The sequence below is a fragment of the Trichechus manatus genome, unplaced genomic scaffold (genome assembly GCF_000243295.1).
Source record: "Trichechus manatus latirostris isolate Lorelei unplaced genomic scaffold, TriManLat1.0 scaffold00051, whole genome shotgun sequence".
Taxonomy (NCBI): domain Eukaryota; kingdom Metazoa; phylum Chordata; class Mammalia; order Sirenia; family Trichechidae; genus Trichechus; species Trichechus manatus.
Genome location: NW_004443987.1, coordinates 7,830,879 through 7,853,378, shown reverse-complemented (window position 1 = coordinate 7,853,378; position 22,500 = coordinate 7,830,879). Strand labels below are relative to the sequence as shown.

General features: G+C 37.1%; 1 pseudogene; it reads left to right on the top strand.

Moving 5' to 3' along the window:
- Positions 1 to 21,296: 21,296 nt before the first annotated feature.
- Positions 21,297 to 22,271, top strand: LOC101344955 (heterogeneous nuclear ribonucleoprotein D-like pseudogene; annotated as a pseudogene).
- The last annotated feature ends 229 nt before the right edge of the window (positions 22,272 to 22,500 follow it).

Sequence of the window (22,500 nt, the reverse complement as noted above, 5' to 3'; positions counted from 1 at the left end):
TGTCTTAGTTATCTACTGCTGCTAAAATAGAAATACCACAAGTGGGTGGCATTAACAAACAGAAATTTATTTTCTCACAGTTTAGGAGGCTAGAAGTCTGAATTCAGAGTACCAGCTCTAGGGGAAGGTTTTCTCTCTCTGTCAGCTCTGGAGTAAGGTTCTTGTCTCTTCTGAGCTTCTGCTCCTGGGTGATCTTCATCCTGGGCGATCTTCATCCTGGGCGATCTTCATGTGGCTTGACATCTCTCTTCTACCATTTCTGCTTCTTTCAATTGCTTGTTTAATCTCTTTTATATCTCAAAAGAGACTGATTTAAGACACACTCTACACTAATCCTGTCTCATTAACATAACAAAGACTACCCATGCCCAAATGGGATTATAACCATAGGAATAGAGGTTAGGATTTACAACACATATTTTCGGGGGACAGAAATCAATCCATAACAGGTACTAACAGTGTGACTTATTGGGTTGCTATGAGTTGGAATCAACTCAATGGCTATGGGTTTGGTTTCTTTGGTTTACAATTTATTAGTTCTTTCACTTCACGAACAACAAACTAACTACATGCAAGGCATTATGGCAGGAACTGAAGAAAATACAAAGATAAAAAAGACATACAGTTCTTAAGGGGCTTAAAATTTATGAGAGAGTGTGTTGTTGTTGTTAGGTGCCATTGAGTAGGCTCCAACACATAGCAACCCTATGTACAATAGAAGAGTGTAGTCACTTAAAATAATTAAAATGTAAGACAGACGTCTGTAGATCAGTGTGTTGTAGAATTTCAGGGCAGAGATCACATCTGGGTCTCCATCGTATAAGTTTGATCCTAACGTTAGGCTGTACAAAATTATTTCAACCCTATTACTTTGAAAACATCTGGCTGACTATCTTCTTAACACTGCCACTGCCCTCGAGGCCAGAATATTTTGAGAAGCACATAAAGTCTGGGTACTCGTTACAGCCCTGTCAAGTTTAAGTGCTTGGGCTTTAAGTAAGCAACTGATGTTATTAAAATGCTGTGAAAAGCTAAAAGTATAATACAATATAAAGAAAATTATCATTTATAAAATATGCCTAGATGATGAGGTGAGGGTTTTGAGGGGGTATAAAAATGAAGCTTAAAAAGTACTGGGCACCAACTTTGGAAATAGTCACAGCCCTATTTAAAGCTTGCTGGCTTAAAACAAAAAATACAACTAACATTTCCAAAGGCAGAGTTGAGTGAATTACTGTTTAGAAATTTAGGACATATAGCTGTGTAATGAAGACGACTTTGACTTGTTGGAAAGGAGGCAATGGCTTTTTTTTGAACCAGGATAGCAATGAAAAAGTTGTCAGGGCATTGGTTCAGTGAGAAGATACAAATAGAAAACAGAATTGATGGTTCCTTGATGAAAGCTTTTCTAGATTCTATGTTAAGGAAGATAGAGAAAAGGAATAAATGCTTTTCTTTCCATAAAGACATAAAATGATAAACAAACACAAAATAAGTTAAATGACCTAGTTATGGCCGCATTTATTTCTAATCTGCGAGAAGAAAACAACTTCTAGAATTCGAGTGCTTTTTGGTTCCCCTTAAAATTTGCCATAAAATCTCTGACAACTATTTAAATAAGAGTAAGTGAGGCCTGTTAAGTAAGCCACATGGAAATACCTTTAATTTTGAAAAACAAATATTTTCTTTAGACATTCTCCCTTTTTTCCCCTTAAACTCATTTTAACTTTCAATTACAGAACTGCCAATTAATATATGAAGACAAAGAAGGATAAATGCCAGGTAAAATTGCAAAGAGAGACCAAGCTGATCTTCCTAACCCTCCCTTTTCTTCTTTATACACAACTCTACATTTTTGTGCTCACTGCCGCAAGGTCAATATGCACAATGCCTTCATGACAGCTCTTGGGTTCCCAGGACATTTCTAGAAGCATTTTCTACTCTGAAATTTTTACCAATTCCTCATCAAAACTTCCCTGGACTATCTTAGTTGGTTAAGGATGGTATCTAGAAGAATGTGTCTGATAAACTTTATAAGTAAAGTTCGTGAAGGATAAGAGCTTAATGTACCTCACTTGTACGAATGTATTCTTATTTTAAAGTGCAACTACCTAGAGATCCAATATAGGATCCAAGAACTGTAACTAGCTTTGAGAACAGAAAATCCTATTGCAATCCTTAAAAATATACTACTTAGGTGAGTCCTTCTCTGCCTATGCTTAATAATGTTTCTTAGTAAAAAAAAAAAAAAACAGTCTCATTTTACACAATTCTCTTGTTCACTGTTTTTCCCTCTATAAGATTCACCAGGAAGAACCACGCTGTGAAATAAGGCTATTAATTAATCAAATGGCCCAAAACAAAAGCTACACTTCATTCATATTTTAAAGTGACCTGAAATGAAAACTTCTCAGTGCTTGGATGATAAGTTGGTCCTGTTCAATAAATGGATGTGAAAACAAAAACTTATGCCAGCGTTTTCTATCTTTTATGTACATTCAGCATTTATTCCTTCTTTAATTTTTACTGAGTGCTTCCTATGTTCCAGGTACTGCTCTAGATACTAAGAGACATAGCAGCTGAAGAAGAAAGACTACATCCTTACAAACTTATCTTACAAACTATGAAGATAGGTTTTTTAGTTTTCTTCTATTCTGTTAAAAATAAGACAATCCATTTAAATCTCCAAGGAAATGAATCTCTGACCCTTAAAAGGGACAACAGTGTTTTTTTAGAGCCTTTTTTTTTCTCCTCAGAAGACTCAGGTTGGGGTAAAGTGGCACATGCGTGCGCGTGTGTGTGTGTCTGTGTGTGTGTCTGTGTGTCTGTGTGTTTAACTGTGTCTGTCTGTGTGATGCATATTTACGTGTATATGGGGTGAGCAACTACTAGGAGACCTATTTCTTTTCCTGTTCTAATCTTGGATGCAAGGATAGGAGATATGGAAATGAAAAAGCAAGAAAGTCTCCCTAATCATCTAGGAAATATAATTATAAATACACTTTTAATTCTTCATACGGCTCATCTCAGGACACGTTATTAAAATTGTCTTCAAGAATAGTGATAAAGACACCCCAATGTACATACATACAAGATATTTACTAAAAGTCCTTTGTTAAAATGGTGTATATATATAGTTTCTTCTTACTTTGTCTATTTGAATATGACAAAACATACATATTTTGATGCTTTTATCAATTTCTTACCACTCCATATTAAAAATATTATGCATCAAAACTAGAGAGACAAAGTTTAAATTGCACATATAGGTCTATAATCTTAACAGTACAGGGGATACAAAGCTAGGTAATTATTCCCTGAATAAGTATATCTACATGATACAAGACTAGTTAAAAACTTAAATATAGCTAAACAAAAGCTGTCAAACACTAGTTTTTAGTTATAGTATTTTTCCCATTAAATACAGTTCAATTGCTCCATGTGCATGTATAGCCTAAGAGATTGTTTTGTCCTCCCAATTTTATAGATATTAACTAAATTCTACTAGTTACATGTGTAGATTTGACTAGTTGATTTTAACCCAGAACCATTTTCAGGATCCGGAATTTAAGTCTCTTAGGGTCAACCAGCGAAAACACCAATGAGAGGTGGTAGAAAATAAAGCAGTGGGTAAAGGCATATCCCAAAACCCTGAAGTGAGAATAAGAATGGAAAATTCATAGACCTATAAGGTAATTTAGTATAGTTGGTTGTGTATGTAGGGGAATTGCTCCGTGCTAACACCCTGATGGCCTTGCATATATTCACACAGACCACAGACGCAAGGCTCAACCACAGGCTGTCCTAAGCCTTGGCAGAACACCCTGTGATCCTGATGGACATGAAAATTTAGGTAGTCACGTGAGGAGCTTGTACAACACCATTTCATACTTGTCTCCCTATCTTGAGGGAGGCTGCCCACGAGGCAGTTTTTCATCTGCCTCCCTCATTCTGGTGAGGTATGAGGCTTACATCCTCACCCTCTCCAACTTAGGATACAGCTTCAGGCTATAAAACTACTAAGTTGTAGTATGAAAATTGTTATAATGATATATATTCATTATATGTAAGAATCTACTCATTTCCAAGTGTCTGGGGTCTTAAAAGCCTGTGAGCTGCCATCTAAGATACATCTATTGGTCCCATCCCACCTGGAGCAAAGGAAAATGAAGAAAACCAAAGATACAAGGAAAATACTAGCCCAAAGGACTAAAGGACCACATGAACCAGAGACTCCACCAGCCTGAGACCAGAAGAAACAGATGGTGTCCAGCTACCACCAACAACTGCCGTGACAGGGATCACAACAGAGAGTCCCAGCCAGAGCAGGAGAAAAATGTATAACAGAATTCAAATTCACATAAAAAGACCAAACTTACTGCTCTGACAGACAGAGACTGGAGGAACCCTCGAAACTATGGCCCCCTGACACTTTGTTAACCCAGAACGGAAGCCACTCTTGAAGCCCACTTTTCAGACAAAGATTAGAAAGGCTTATACAAAAAAAAAAAAAAAAAACCACACGTGAGGAATGTGCTTCTTAGTTCAATCAAATATACGAGACCAAATGGGCAGCTCTTGTCTAAAAGCAGGACAAGAAGGCAGGAAGGGACGGGAACTGGACGAATGGACACAGAGAACCTGGAGTGGAAATCGGGAATGTGCTGTTACATTGTGGGAATTGCAACCAATGTCACAAAACAATGTGTGTAAATTTTTGAATGAGAAATTAACTTGATCTGTAATCTTTCACCTAAAGCACAATTTAAAAAAAAGAAAGAAAAGAAAAAGAATCTACTCATTTCCAGAAAAAGCAAAGTCAATCTTTCTTTATGAGAAATATGAAAAAATAATTTGGAGGTGGGGTTGGAATGGGCCTTTTCTATGAGAATGAGGGGAGAAAGTTGCAGACAACTCAGAAGAAAAGTTCTGAGAAACAGTGTCCTAGATTCTAGTGTCTTTTGTTCCCTTAAGACTCAAAAATCATATATATCTGAAAACATTTTGGACATCAGATATGAAATGCTACTTGTAAAGATATAACAAAAGTTCACTTTTCCATTCTTTGTAAATGATTCCAGAAAAATGTCATAATTCCTTTTAAGAAAAAAACAATAGTCTGAAGAGGAACACTGAACTCTCAAAAGACAAATGTTCTCTTCATGAGTTGGTTGCTAATGCACAAGAAGAGAGAAGATGGGCTGTAAAGCAAGAATGAATAGCCAGCATGAAACATAGTGACATTCAAAAGACCACCTATGACCCTCCTTGCCTTGTGTCAAAATACATCGCATTCAGGTATAAGACGTAGGAGAGCCACTTGTAGTCTTATTTATAAATGACAAAAAGCCCTAGAAAAAGATCTTTAATGCGCAGGGCTCTTCATTTATTTTTTGTCACTGAAGATGGGTAAAGCAAAAGCAAAGCAGAGTGGCTTCAGCCTCCATGGAATGCAGAATAAACATTAGTAAACCTATCTACCATACATTACTAAAAACTTCTATTACTCACTTCTTAATAAATTCTAACAGAGGACATATAAAACATTCCAAGCTAATGGTGGATTACTTTTGAAACTTAGTACTATAGCAACCCAAGTTCACCTCAAGCTCAATTTCATTGATGCTTCCTAAAATTGACTTACATGATACTCTCATGTAGAATTTATAATAAACTTTTTGTAATGAATCACTTGCAAATAGAAAACCATGCGTCAATTATGTTTTTGGTATTTTATTATCCTAAAATAGCATACAATATATCTTTTCTTGGCCTGAGTTGCATAAATCTTTAATTTTCATACAGACTCTCTTTGTCCCCTCGGTACTGCATATAACACAGTCTAAAGCTACACTGAGATAAGACATACAGAAGGAGCTTTGAAAAAGACACCTGAATTTCAAAACAAACTCCATGGGATTGATGTGGGTCTACTTCAAGCCTATAGCAGAAAGTCCCTATCCATATGAGAGTTAGAAGCAATTTAAAGCTACCAATTAATAGCAGTTATGTTGTTGTTAGTTGCCTTCAAGTCAATTCCAACTCATTGAGACACGTGTTACAGAGTAGAACTGCTGCAGAGAGTATTCTTGGCTTCTCACAAAACCAAATCTTTACAGAAGCAGATCAGATCGCCAGGCTTTTTTTTTTTTTTTTTCACAGTACGTCCGGGTGGGTTCAAACTGCCAACCTTTAGGCTAGCAGTTGAGCACAAACTTTTTGTGCCACCTAGGGACCTATAAGAGCAGTTACAGACCTTATCTTTAGCCCAGTTTGTCCGTTTTCCATGCTTTTGTTTTCCTCATATTTTCACCAAGAATGTAGAAAAAATGGTCTGGAAGACCATTCTCATCTCTGTGCTTCCAGGTTAGATTTGCATTCTGGGCAGATGGATAATTATTTAATTCTTAAAGATGTTGGCGAAAATTGACTGCATTAAACAATTTTGAGCTTCAGTAATGGCTACTCACTGCTTCGCATTGTTAGAATTTTCAGAAGTACACACTGACATACAAGGACAGTTTTTATCCTCCACTAAACTGGATCCACACAGTCACAGTTACCAATGTCACTCAGGCCAAAATGTGCTTTTGCCTGAATTACCAAAGCAATTACACCTATCCCTAGAGTGGCTGGTGATTGAAAAGTGTAGAGTAGAGCCTGATTGCAGCAGATCGCTGCATTTCTTCGTCTTTATTTTCTTCCAAGATATATGTTCTCAGTTATAACATGATTACAGAACTTTGGTTTTGTGAGAACCATAGAGAGCTTTGTTTGTTTTTTCTTTGTCATTGTTGTTGCAATGAGGAGAACAGGGGAGAGGAGAGTAATAACAACTTGGAAGAATTGCTATCTTATTTTTACCCCCAGAAAACTGTGTGACATTATATTCTGTGAAAATCTCCTGCTCTGTTGGGGGTAGGGGGAATAGATAATCCACAGTGAGGAGAGGAGGGGGAAAGGTTTGTATTATTAACAATTTAAATGCATCATGGTCTCTGTTTAAATACAGTCTTGACAAATTGTTCTTAAAAATGGTATTGATCTAGGTAATCAATCTTGGAGCTTTTGTCAAAAAGGATTTTTTTCACCAAAACTACAATATCGATTACTTACATCCGAGCAGGTTTAAAAAAGGAGAAAGGCATTCAAGTCAAAGCTATTGCTGATGACCCTGAAAATACCAGAGTTGCACATCGACCCCCACTTAAAAACAAAACAAAATTTGATTTCAGGAGCAGTCACTAATGGGTCTTTGCTTCATCCCTTCTGTCCCCTGCCAACTATTGTTATTCCTGTAGCTTCCTGCTACCTTTAACAGGCCTAGCTGCAGTAATTGAGCCCTATTTTTGCAAAACAAAGAACAAATGGATTCCAAAGGTGTTAATGGTTAAAACAAAAGCCTCATCAGCCAAACCCAGGATCAATAAAGAGAAACTGGCAATTTGAGTAAGGTCTCCCAGTTTCAAAATCTTGACTGGTTCCTAAAAACCCAAACCAACCCCATTGTCGGGTGGAATTCTGACTCATAGCGACCCTACAGGACAGAGTAGAACTGCCCTATAAGGCTTCCAAGTATGTAAATCTTTACAGAAGCAAACTGCCACATTTTCCTCCCTCAGAGTTGCTGGTGGGTTCGAACCGCTGACCTTTCAGTTAGCAGCTGAGCGCTTAACCACTGTGCCACCACATTATCATAAAATCCCAGAAAAGCAGAGAAAACCCTGAAAGCCTGGACACTATGTTCAGTCATTTGAAAGATTTATTTGGCACGTTAAGGATGAATTTAGAAATCCTGGTGGGCCTATATCTTTGGCAATAATGCACGGCAAGTTCTCTACCCACCAACAGTAAAAGGATTATTGCTACTTATATTAGTCACTCAACTCGCTTTCCTAACATTAACTCAGAGAGGTACATCTGGGTGCTTGGGTGAGGATTCCAGAAAGAAGGGTTTTATTTAAATATTCTTAGTCAGTAACCTAGAAGGAGGAATAACATGGATAAGAAACCTGGTCTTCTGCCAGGGGTCACCTTCCAGGCCTATGTCATGCAAAGGGAGCAGCCTTCTCTAAGTCAAAAGAGACTGTTACAGCCTATTAAAGTCTATTACCTAGGAAGACTAGCAGAAGTATCAAGTCTAGAAACAGTAACTTTAAAGAATTTGTAAGTTTCTTAGCATAAATTACTGTACTGTGAATAGAAATAATAAAACGGCATAAAAACATTTATGTTGAGAATTAATAAAATTCTGAATTGTATCTTGACCTTTTTTAAGAAAAGAGACAAACAATAATAAACCTCACACACAAAATATATTATGTAAATGGTTGGATACTTTTGTGGATAGATCAGAAGAAGATGTAATTCTTAGAGGAAAAAGAAGCAAAAGGAAATAAAATGTCATTCTAAAACTACTTCATGATCAACATACTTTTAACTGATTAAAATAAAATATGAAAGAGTAGAGTACAGAAAGGAGGAAAAATAATTTTACAGTGTAGTAACCTGGCAAGCACTACTTCAATCAGGTGATTAAGGTTATCATCAGTAATAAGTCATAGACAAAGCATGTACTCTTGATAAAATGTTGATGAAAATGGCATTTCACCTCTGTTGTCTTCCTCCACAAAACCCATAACCTCAGTTTAACATCAGAACAACCCAAACTGTGAGACATTCCACCAAATATCTGACTACTACCCTCAAAACTATCAAGGTCATCAGAAACAAGGAAAGTATGAGAAACTGTCACAGCGAAGAGAAGCCTAAGAAGACATGACGGCTAAATATAAGGTGGTATCCAAGATAGAACAGGAAAAAAAATTAGGGAAAAACTAGTAAAATCTGAATAAACTGTAGAGTTCAGTTAATAGAAATGTACAAATGTTGGTTCCTTAGTTGTGACAAATGTACCATAGTAATATAAGATGTTAACAGCAGGGGAACTGGGTGCGGGGTATTCAGGAACTCTGTACTATCTTTGCAACTTTTCTGCAAATCTACAATTCTAAAATAAAAAGTTTATTGAAAAAATAAAACCAACCAAATCTGTCTTAAAAAATAAACTATGAAATCTTTAACTTAAAACTTTTCCATACTACCTTTTTCTGAATCAGAATATGTTTGAAATAGGATCTTTACAGTTACCATTTATCTTAGCTTTCATCTTCTAAAATTCAGATTGCAACTAGACTTTAGTATCTATAGTTTGGCTAGTTTGTGGCTCCATTATTTGTTTACCATTAGAAACACAGGCACATTTGTTTAAAAACTGAATGTCTCAGACATGTTTTAGCCCAAAAGAACTTTATGTATATATGTTTTGAAAAACAAACTGTCCACTATAGGTATACATATTTTTCAAGGGTTCTCATGGAACATAGATGAATGTACCTGGTAGACATCTAGTTCAAACAGACCAAGATACAAAACCAATCCGGGGAAATTTTCCCTTAAGTATAGGAAAATCCGCTCTCTTTCTGCTTCCTAAGCACTTCCTTGGAATGAGACAATGGGAAGCTAACAGATTTCTCTGTCCTAAGGGTTTAAAGGGTTCACCATTAAACCTCAGAAAATTAAATGAGAAGTAGGTGATTCAATAAATTACTTGGCATCCATTTTAGGAACAATTTTGCATGTATTGCTCTGTTAATATAAAACCAAACTAAAGGATTTGGTTCTTGTTTTCCATTGCCACAGGTGATGATTTCTGAACTTAACGAGTATTACAGGAAAATGATATCCTAAATATATTATCTGAGCCCTGGTGGTGCAGTGGTTAAGCATTCGGCTGCTAACCAAAAGGCTGGCAGTTTGAATCCACCAGCTGCTCCTTGGAAACCCTATGGGACAGTTCTACTCATCCTATAAGGTCGTTATGAGTCGGAATCGACTCGAGGGCAATGAGTTTGGTTTTTTGGTTTATATATATTTTGGAAAAATCTTTGCGTGTTCACAAAATCCTCTAAGAGGATTTTACTGCTGGTGAGTGCACTCTTGTGCTCAAAATCCAGCAAGACAACTACAAAAATTATACAATAAAGTAGGAGAAAATATACCTCCCACTGTGGGCTGACTGGAAACCCTGGTGGCATAGCGGTTAAGAGCTATGGCTGTTAACCAAAAGGTCAGCAGTTCGAATCCACCAGGTGCTCCTTGGAAACGATATAGGGCAGTTCTACTCTGTCCTATATGGTTGCTATCAGTCGGAATTGACTCCACAGCAATGGGTTTTGGTTTGGATGGGCTGACTGGAAACCCTGATGGCATAGTGGTTAAGAGTTCAGCTGTTAACCAAAAAGTCGGCAGTTCAAACCCACCAGCTTCTTTGTGGAAAACCCATGGAGCAGTTCTACCCTGTCCTATAGGGTCGCTATGAGTTGGAATTGACTCCACGGCAATGGGCTTGGTTTTTGATTTCGTGGGCTCACTCAGAACCTCCACTTCAGAAGAACACTGAATCTGACTCACAGTTAACGTGGTCAAATAGCATTAATAGTACTCAGAGTAACACAGTATCACATAAGAATTATTTTGCAATCCATGTATTATTAGGCTTTTTCAGCATTTATTGAATAGTTCCAAATTCATCTATCACCTGAGAATTGTAATTCAATAATTAGTTCAGTTTGTCAAAAATTAAGTTATACACTTAAAGTATGAGTACTGTGTACTTTTCTATATTCATATATACTGTAAAAGTAGTTATTATTTAAAATTAAAAAGTTAATCTACTCGTAGTATACATGGAGATAAGGATTTCACAGTTTCAAGATCCTTGCATTTCAACAACTACTCTCATTGCTTTTTTCAAGTTGCACACTGAAACATACCAGAATATGTACATTACATCTCCTTAAACAACACATATTTGTGACTACAACATAGAACCAATTTGAGGCATTTGGACATGTTTTCTAAAATAGCTTAGAAAATATTCAGGAATTCCATGCATCTGAAACATATATATAATCTTCCAAATAGGTTATAAAAACGAAATTAAGAAATATCCTATGGTAGAATCAAAGATACATGTTTTTTTTGTTGTTGTTGTTTGTATATATTTTATTAATATTAAAATCATCGTTTATACCTCTAGGGTTAAAAACACAAAAGCATGAGGAGAATCTGAAGGAAATTGGAACAATAAATGTATACCTAAAAATAGAAATACAATTAAGCATGCCTCATGCTAAAAAAAAAAAAAAAAAAGCTAATTCCAGAATTTCCAGGAATTCATTTCAATTTGAAGTTTAGACTAGCCAATGTTCAGTTAATTTTCTACAATAGTTATATTATACTTTATTGTCTATTTTTATAAACATTTCAAAATAATCAACTATTTAATTCCCATTTATGATATCTACAATTGACAACCCTAATGTGTTTTGAAACTGACTTTTTTTGGTCTGCTTTTTAATAGGTTTATTAAGGTATAATGTACATACCATAAAACCCACCCATTTAATGTGTATAATTCAATGATTTTTAGTAGGTTTACTGAGTTGTGCAACAATCACTCAATCCAATTGTAGAACATTTACATCACTCCAAAAAATCCTTCATGCCCATTTGCCTACCCCAAGGGCCAGGTAACCACTATTCTATTTTCTGTCTTTATAGAAGGGCATTTTTCTGGATATTTTATATAAATGGAATCATACAATATGTAATCTTTTGCATCTTAAATCTTGTACTTAACAATGTTTTTGAGATTCATACATGTTGTAGTATGTATCATTACTTTGTTCCTTTATATTATATGTATATACCACATTTGTTTACACATTCAGAAGTTGATAGATTTCTTTTTCCACTTTGAGGTATTATGAATAACGCTGTTATGAACATTCACGTACAAGTCTTTCTGTGGACATAGGATTTCATTACTCTTGGGTAGTTTATGGGTGGAATTTCTAGGTCATGTGATATATATATATACATATATATAAGCAACATCAAGATAAACAAAGATTGAAGTTGTAAAAAGAAAAAAGATTGAAGTTGTCAAGGATTTCATTTTACTTGGATCCACAATCAACACCCATGGAAGCAGCATTCAAGAAATCAAACCATGAATTGCACTGAGCAAATCTGCCACAAAAGATCTCTTTCAAGTGTTAAAATGCAAAGATGTCACCTTGAAGACTAAGGTGCACCTGACCCAAGCCATGGTGTTTTCAATTGCCCCATATGCATCCGAAAGCTGGACGATGAATAAGGAAGACCAAAGAAGAATTAAAACCCGTTGCCATTGAGCAGATTCCAACTCAACAATTGATGTCTTTGAATTGCAGTGTTGGCGAAGAATATTGAATATACCATGGACTGTCAAAAGAACGAACAAGTCTGTCTTGGAAGAAGTACAACCAGAATGCTCCTTAGAAGCAAGGATGGAGAGACTACGTCTCACATAATTTGGACATGTTATCAGGAGGGATCAGTCCCTGGAGAAGGACATCATGGTTGGTAAAGGAGAGGGTCAGCGAAAAAGAGGAAGACCTTCAACAAATGGACTGACACAGTGGCTGCAACAATGGGCTTGAACATAGCAATGACTGTAAGGATGGCGCAGGACTGGGCGGTGCTTGGTTCTGTTGTACCATAGGGTTGCTATGAGTCGGAACATACTGGACCACACCTAACATTTTTTTTTCTTTAGAAACATCCTAACTATTTTCCAAAGAGGCTTGTCATTTTCTCATTCTCACCATTAATGTATGAGGGTCCCTGTTGCTCCGCATTCTTGCAAGCACTTATGATTGTCCTTTTTTATGGTGGGTGTGAAAGGTCCCTGGGTGGTGCAGTTTGCGCTTGGCTGCTAATCTAAAGAGTGGACATTCAAACTCATTCAGCAGCACTGCAGAAAAAAAGCCTAGTGATGTACTTCCATTAAGTTTACAACCAAGAAAACCCTATGGAGCTATTTATTCATGGGGTCACCATGAGTCAGACTGAATTTGGTTTTTTGAGTGGGTGTGAAGTGATCTCACTGTGGTTTTGATTTGTATTTCCATAGTGATTAATGAGGTTGAGTATTGTTTCATGTGCTTATTGGCCACTCCTATACCTTCTTTGGTGAAATTTCTAGTCAAATCTTTGGCTCATTTTTAAATTGGTTTATTTGTCTTCTTATTATTGAGATGAACATATTCGTTATATATTCTGGATACAAGTTCATTATCAGATGTTATATAATTTCAAAATATTTTCTCCCAGTTCGTGGCTTTTCATTTTCTTGATGTGTCTTTTGAAATGCACACATTTTAAATTTTGGTGAAGTCTAATATATCAATTATTTTGTCACTTGTGTTTTTGATGTCATATATTAAATGACTAATTCATACGCTTCTTTTTGGCTTACTAGTTAGGTGGTCACAAAGATACAGAAAGATTGTTATATAAATACAACATATTCTAAGGGGCAGAATCAACAAAATATCGCGACTCTACTGTTTAGTCATTTTCTGAATCTTCAAAGAGGAAGCACTTTCTAAAGCTTTCTAAAAACCAAACAATAGGACTCAGCTTGAAATTGCCATAAATTTCATAGATCCCTGAAAAGCTACATGGTCCTTACATGCTGGAGTATCCCACGGCATTGTGCTGCCTTCTCTTAGCTTTTCACTCTATTCCCTTTCTTTGGGACATTTTATACCTTCTTGCTTCCAGGTTCTGAGTGGTGCCCCCCTTCCCCACCCTCACAGAACACCCTGAATATTCCTCTATGACTGTTTTTACATCATAATGGACCTTGTGTTTACAGGTATATCACCATCCTACTGTAAATGTCTAAAAATGTCTTATTCATTTTTGTAACTCCAAATCCCAGTACAGTAACTGCCACATGTTGTTGTTGTTGTTAGTTGCCATCCAGTCAATTCTGACTCATGGTGACACCATGTGTTACAGAGTAGAACTGCTCCATAGGGTTTTCTTGGCTGTAATCTTAATGGAATCAGATCACCAGGCCTTTTCTCCTGTGGCACTGCTAGGTGAGTTCGAACCGCCAACCTTTATGTTACCAGTCGAGTGCAAAGTGTTTGCACCACCTAGGGACCTTTTATGTTTGTTGCAGACCCAAAAAAGTCTCAATTTTTCAACCGCATTTCCTATCAGATGTTGCCATGTTAACTATACTCTAGCTGCCCTATTGTTGATTTTGGAAGAAACCTAAGTGTTTGCACATACTGTTTTCTCTGTCTGAGAGACCCTTATCACCTCCTCAGCCTGATGCTCATCGCGTGTTGGCTGAATGCTTGAATACACTACACACATAGAAGAGTTCCACTCTTCCTTAAGCTCAGTTTCTGACAACCCTAGGGATAGGTATTAAGGCTTGATTAGATGGTATGTTAGGAAACAATACCTACAGAGAGAAGGCACAAATAATTTATATATTAAATTGTCAGAAAACACATATAAAGCCCTGATTACCAGAGACTGAAAAAAAAAAAGTGTAGTTTATTGCAGGCAGAAGAGTCTACACTGGTGAAAGAAAGAGCTGGGTATTGGCAGATCAAAAAAAAGAAAAAGTGAACTGTCAGGTAAGGATTATAGTTCTCCACATTCAAAAAAGCACTGGGATCTATACTGTTCAGAATTCTAGAGCCTGCTGTTTCCAGGAACACATCTATCAGAAAAAGCAAAGAGCAACTAGATGGGCATAAATCCTTGTTATTTGGATGGCCTACCCAGTATCACTTAATGCAGATAATACTTCCAGACAGAATCAAGAGCCACTGTCAAAAGAAACAGTGAAAAGCCTAAAATTAGTTTATAACTAACTATTGATTCACCATATTGTATTTGTCATCAAAGGACACTCGGTGTCCATCTTCATCTTTCTTCTTTGGTCAGGAGGACATCTTTTTAGGTATGTATTTGCTTTCTTAACTCTGATTCTTCTAGTTCTAGATGTACCTAAAATCTCTCTCCTCTTAAGACTCTACCCAAGTGTTTCTCTAACTTTCCTTTGACCATCTCTGTCAGACTACTCTCAATACCACCTAAGGTGGTATTGATTGCATTCTTGAATCCTTTCTGCATGTCCTATAAACTTGGCACAAACCCCTGCAGTTCTCTAACTCTGCAACTGTTCTTTCGGTGATCAGCTTTGATTTTGTGTGTGGGTCTAAAATAGATGGGGAGTAGACATGAGATGCAAGGATTCTATATTTTGATTTTTAAGAATATTCTCCCTTATAAAACAAGTAATTATATACTTACAAAATAATTAATCAAAATTGGAAATTATTGCTTAGTGTATTTTTTTCCTGAGAGGAGAAATGTGAAAAAACATCTATGAGCCAAAAAAATAAAAAATAAAAAAACACCTACAGAAATAAAATCTACATTTGGTATTTTTATTTCTTAGGCTGGAGATCCAGAGTCTATGAATATTTAAATATAGATGTTTTTTTGACCCAGCAAAAATAACTGGAAAGTAGTTCATACTAAATGGTATGTAAGTAAAGTAAACAAATATTCTTTAGAAATCTTCAGTAGCATTATATGCACAGACTTTTCATAGTGTATAAGTTGATTTCACATATTTATTCATATCTATGTTTGCACAGCAATAATATCTAAACTCTACATGATTCATATGCAAGCATGGTTACCTCTATAGCTTTTATAAATTCATATATAAGCAATACATATTCCATTAATTTAAGAAAAAATCCAACCAACCCCCTTCCCTGCAAATAGCTATTATAAAGGAAAAAATGAAATGGCAGGTAGTTTTTTCCCCCTCTATCAAAATAGTTAAAGTCACAAAAATAAATTAATAATTAAATGATTCAAAACATCAAAATAAGCTACAATCTTTACAAATTTTAGATCAACTCAACAGATATGAGGAACTCTAACCAGTATGGAAAAAAAAAATTTTTGAAATTTGTATTACTTTTTTTTCATTCACGGAGAATCATCAACTCCATAGGGGAAATAGCGGATAAAGAGGAAAAAAAGAAAAACACAGGGTCAAACATTGTTGTTCCAATATTCTCCAGGTTATGCATAGGCACTTAGAGAATGGATTCCCATTCTTTCTGGGGGTAGATCTTAACCAAACTAGCAACCTGGTATCCTTTAAAGTACACAATAACAATCATTCCAAGGAGGACTGTGAAACAGAGAGGACATCATAGTAGACTTCCCTTTACTATACACTGCTTATTGTTCAGTGAAGGGTGAAGGAAGAGAATGAGCCTTCCTTCTACCAATCTTCTTCTTTTCTTTTTTTACTTTTGGATACAATCTCTCTGATATCTTCATAAATGAACTGCCTATTTTAATTGGTATTCCCAAGAGAAATACATGTTTTAATATACACCCATGTCCTGTCAAGCAGTTCTTAAAACTGCCAATTTTATGTTGTCTTCCTACAGTCAGACATATTTGCCTTCTTTGCAGATAGCAAAGAGGGATTTTTAAACAACTCTCATTTAGGCAGAAGTCCAGCAGCTGAATTCAACTGTTAAAAACTTTTGAAGTCAAATTAATTTTTAGTGTCTGTCCAATGGGCTACGTTCAGCTAGATCACTATTTGGATACACTCAAAGTTAGTAGAGAACAGTATTGCCTAAATGATCATTTTTCAAACTATCTGCTAGCACTCTCAACTTAATTTAAGTAATGGGCACTGACAGTTTCTGTGGAAAATGAAGAGGAAAAAGAGTAAGGGAAATCTCATTTTATCAAACAACCAACTAGTCCAAGTATGTCAAACACATGCATTTTCATTTCACTAAAGAGAACAGGTTCAACAGAGCATTAAAGAACATATTACCACAGAGACAGCTCTATGCCAGCATATCAAATCAGGATACATTCAGGCTACCTTTCTGATTTATGGGTCCCACAGCACCCTTCTGCCAAGGTTGAGTCCCAAGATAAGAGAGGCAGATTAATTCTAAAGGCATATGTCATCCTTCATCTTATCCCCGATTCTCCAACAATTATGAAAGAGATACCAACAACCAAGGGACAATCAAATTAAGAGTTATAAATACTGCAGCCATGGTCTACATTCACAGTAAAATAAACCCATGTCAGGCATCCCATGTTTCCTAAAATAAAAAAATGTATGATAGCCTGCACTTACTATAGCACTTGGTTCCCCTGCCCCCAGCAACAGCAAATCCTTATTTTATATCTCTAGCTTCTATGTCATTTGTTCTTTGATTTACAGTGTTTGTTTTACAGCATTTCACACTTGTAAAATATCTTTACTAACTGTCTCAATGCCTAACATTCACTCATTTATTCATTTCTCAAGGAAGAAATCTCCAGTTGCTTCAGTTCAAATCTCCAGTATATGCATTTTGAGTTAATGTGGAATAAGAATAAATTACTAGTTGAAATTATTGTTACTGTACTGCTCTATAAGGAAAGTTAACATTAGGAATCTAATGAAGATACTTCAATACCTAAAATATATTAAGTTGTGTGGCATAATCTCCATGAAAACTAAAGCTAAATAGCATAGATTTTGATTTCTTCAGGCATTACAGTGGAAAAGAGTTATTTCAAAACATTTTAGACAGCAAAAGATCACGGAGCATGGGTGTAAGAGGAGAGAACCTCAGTGCACATAATTATTTTCATTAGGGGACCAAAAGTAGACATAATCTTTTAAAAAATGTTCCTTTTTACTGCCTCTATAATAATTACAGTAATAACATGTTGTTTTTCATGTACCAAAATGACACTATTGACCAAGACCAGTAGGTTAAACGCTTTGAATTGTGTATCCAGAAGTGCAGACAGTTTTTTCACTGATTCATTGGCATGCTCAGACCCAGTAGCCCCTTGTGACCTGGGGCATACATTTGCAAGGCCGCTGATGGGGTAATGGGTGAAGTCTGTAGCCATATAATTGAATAAAGTGAACCAACCTATACAAGGGTCAAAATTATGACATCAGCACTGGCCTAATTAGATAAATCAAAGCAAAACCATTGCCATCAAGTCGATTGCGACTCACAGCGAGCCTATAGCACAGAGTAGCGGCTGGTGGATTCGAACTGCTGACCTTTATGGTTAGAAGCCCAACGCTTAACCACAGCACCACCAGAGCTCCAATCAGATAAACAAATTAAAAAAAAAAAAAACAAAAAACAAACCTGCTGCCGTCGAGTTGATTCCAACTCATAGCCACCCTATAGGACAGAGTAGAACTGCCCCATAGAGTTTCCAAGCAGCGCCTAAGTGGATTCCAACTGCCGACCTTTTGGTTAGCAGTGTAGCACTTAACCACTATGCCACCAAGGTTTCTGATTAGATAAATAGCCATAGGTAAATAACTAGCCATCAAGGTGCCTCATTAGTTTAGAAATACACAAACGGTATAATTCCTCCAGGATTTTCATTCTAGTGAAAGCAAGAGTTGGATAGAGCACAGGAGCTCTGGCTACTCTGTGGTTATCTCAGTTGGCTAACAAATGACTCAGAAGTAAGAAAGTTTCAAACTTGCAGCCTCTTTCATAGGCTTATATTAACTGAGGAAAGATAGGTCAGGTTTTCCAAATTGTAGCCAATCATCACTTAGGAAGTAAGTAATCAGCAACAGATTGTTCCTCCCAGGCTCCAGTCAGACCAAGGATTTTCAAGCTGTACCCCTCAAAACTCCACTGTTTTAGTTTATTTCAACAAACACTTAGTGAGTTTTTTGTTTTGTCTTTTTTTTCTTAATGTGCCAGGTATGATCCCTGGGTGGCACAAACTGTTTGCAATTGGCTGCTAACCTAAAGGTTGGTGGATTAAACCCACCCAGCAGCTCCATAGACGAAAGGCTTGCCAATCTGCTTCTTTAAAGATTACAGCAAAGAAAACCGTATGGAGCAGTTCTACTCTGTAACACATGGAGTTGCCATGAGTTGGAATTGAATGGACAGCAACGGGTTTGTTTTTATTATAGGTATTATGTTAGGTTTTGAGACCTTTAAATTAAGCACGGCACCAGGCCCGTGCATGAGAAGCTCACTGACTAGTGAGGAAGACAGGCACTTTTAAGTGCCAAAATAAAAGAAGAATACAAAGAATGTTATAGGTTCACAGAGAAGAGGATCTTAGAAGAGGCTGTAATGGTTAGGCAGATGGAGTGGGTGAGAGAGTGGATGGGGAGAAAACAAAGGCATTTGGAGAAGAATGTTCAGAATAAACAAAGGTACAGGAATGCGGACTACCATCTGAAACATGGGGATAGATGGGGCTTCAAATAGTCTATAATTAAAATGTGAGCCAGAGATTTTTTGCTAGTGGTTTGAGTTTTCACCTTTGTGAAATAACTCATTTCCCCTAAGATTTAATTTCATGGAGGGCATTTTTAAAATGCAGTTCCCTTCCTCTAATTTTCCAGGCGTGCTCAGTACATGTTTCCAAAGAGAAATAGGTGGGCATTACTATTAACAGTAGGATGCTGTTTTACAAAGGAGTAATTGCAGAAATTGACTGAGTGCCTACCATGTGCATAGCCTCTTGGGAGGTGCTATGGAGGAATTTTAAAACCCTTCCGTCAAGGAAGGAGGGAGACAAACATAAATTACTTGATTATATTGGATGCACAATAACTGAGAATGGAAGTAGCCAAACTAAGAATTCAAAATTTCAGCTTTGATCTATGTTATAGATTGAATTGTGTCCCCCCAAAAAAATGTGTGTCAACTTGGCTAGGCCATGATTCCCAGTATTGTGTGATTGTCCACCATTTTGTCATCTGATGTGATTTTCCCATGTGTTGTAAAAACCTACCTTTATGATGTTAATGAGGCAGGATTAGAGGCAGTTATGTTAATGAGGCAGGACTCAATCTACAAGATTAGGTTGTGTTTTAAACCAATCTCTTTTGAGATATAAAAGAGAGAAGCTAGCAGAGAGACAGAGGGACCTCATACCACAAAGAAAGAAGCTCCAGGAGCACAGCGTGTCCTTTGAATCCAGGGTCCCTGTGTGGAGAAGCTCCTAGACCAGGGAAAGATTGATGATAAGGACCTTCCCCCAGAGCCAACAAAGAGAGAAAGCCTTCCCCTGGACCTGGCACCCTGAATTCAGACTTCTAGCCTCCTAGACTGTGAGAGAATAAATTTCTCTTTGTTAAAGCCGTCCACTTGTGGTATTTCTGTGAGAGCAACCCTAGATAACTAAGACAGTCTTCAAGCACAAGGAGAAGTTAAGCTAATATTAAATAACACCTCAGTACTATGGACAATGTGATGAGTCCTATCTGCACTGACCATGCCAGAAATCAGATAATGCAAACGACTACCAGAAAAATCTCTTGTACTTATTTTAAGTAATGACACAGATATGGGATATAATAACATGAATGCTTTCAAATGTTATTTTAGAGGAATGAATAAACAAATGTTGTATATCCATACAATAGAATATTATTCAGCCATAAAAGGAATGAAGTACTGATGCATACCACAACATGGAGGAACCCTGAAAACATTATGCTAAGGGAAAGAAGTCAGACTCAAAAGACCAGTATTGTGCGATAGGGAGGGTTTCCGGGAAACGAGGAGCGACTGCTAATGGGTATGGGGAGTTTTTTTTAGGGGGTAGGGAGTGAAAAGAGTTTAAAATTAGATTATGGTGATAATTGCACAACTCTGTAAATACACTAAAAACATTAAAAGGGTGAATTGTATGGTATGTAAATTATATCTCAATAAAGCTGTTATTAAAAATGTTATTTTAGACTCCCCAGCAAAACCTACAAATCCATAGGTATTTTGCTGTCCCTGTAGTGTACTTTCCAGTTTCCAGTTCTATCTCCCTTACCTCCTTTCATATCCCTGCTCCAAATACTTTAGAGGAGTATGAAACTTACCTCAAAGATGCAATGAACCAGCAATCACTTAGGTAGGCAAGGCACGGTCCAGAAAGCGCAGAGGTTTAACAAAAGTTGCAAGCCAATAGCCTGAAGAGATGGAACAAGACTAGGAGTTTTGCTCATGGCAAAGTTCCCTTTCCCTTGCTATTGTCTCCAGGTGTGTGTTTTGGGGTGGGGGAGGGGGAACAAGACCTCAAGCAAGCCTGTTTTTACAAGGCAAATACAGCTATTGTAAAACCCGGAACTCTCTTTACCAGAACTCCCCTTACCGCCCAATTTTAAATTCAGACCACTCACTGCCGTGTTCACACGTCATTACGTTCCTGTTTCGTCATCTCCCCCACCGGTTCCCATAGTCCACCTCTCTTCCTGCCTGTGGAGCTTCAGCGAGCTGTTCTCTAACGTTGTGGTTGTCAACCTTGCTGCAGTGGATGCCGTCAGCTTTGCCATGAATCAACTCGATGAAATGGAATTCCCTGAAGGGTTCAAAATCGACGCCACCAAGTCTCAGCACGAGGCCGGTAAAATGTTCATCGGGAGACTGTCCTGTGATACCAGTAAGCAAGTTCTTCTTGAATACTTGTCTCAATTTGGGGAGATCATAGACTTTACTATTAAAACCGACCCAAACAGTGGACTATCCAGGGGGTTTGGATTTGTGCTTTTCAAAGATAGTGCCACTGTGGAGAAGGTGCTCCAACTAAAAGAGCACAAACTGGATGGCAAGACAATAGAGCTCAAAAGGGCTAAAGCCATGGAATTCAAATCCTTTCCAAGAAAGGTTTTTGTGGGTGGGCTGAACCCTCGAATGTCTGAAGAAAAAATTAGAGAGTACTTTGGGACATTTGGAATGATTGAGAATATTAAGCTTCCGGTGTGGCCAAGAACAAATGAAAGACGAGCTTTTGGTTTTATCACATATACAGATGACAAACCAGTGAAAAAGCTGCTAGAAACCAGGTACCATCGAATTGGCTCCTGGTGGTGTGAAATTAAAATTGCACTCCCGAAAAAATATACTAAGCTGCAGCAGAAGGGGGGAATAGATGCTCCATTTGCCTGCCTAGGCAATCGCTGGAGAAGAGGAGGCTTCCATCCAAACCGAGGTGCTCGCGATGCAAACTCAGACGCCCGCAGAGCAAACCCAGATGTTCAAGGGGCAGTTGGAGGTGGTGATCTTTCTTCCGTGCCTGTACCTGTTCCCTTCTCAGTCTACAACGAACTCAGTTCTGATCAATTATATGGCAATTTCCATAATGTCTACAGTGATCAGCCAATATTTAATGACTATGGTGGAGATTATTTTCTTGGATGTAACTATGAGAACCATGGATTTGTGTCTACGTTCATTAACTTTAATGTGCAAATAAACCAGGACAGTCCTTACTGTAGTGGTTACCAGGGAATTTACCAGCTTTTCTGAAGAAGGATGAAGTCGACACCGCAGAACCACCCTGTTCTGAAAGAAAAGTTGTGCTCTACTGATAAGAAATGACTGAATGACTTTTATAAGTTGTCACTATTTCTTTTTTTTTCAATATTTTTCATTTTTTAAAATTTTTTTATTGTTGTAGTTTAAGTTTACATTTCAAGTTAGTCTCAAGTTAGTATCACTTTATGTCCCACAGTCCAGTCCAATCCCTGTCTGAAGA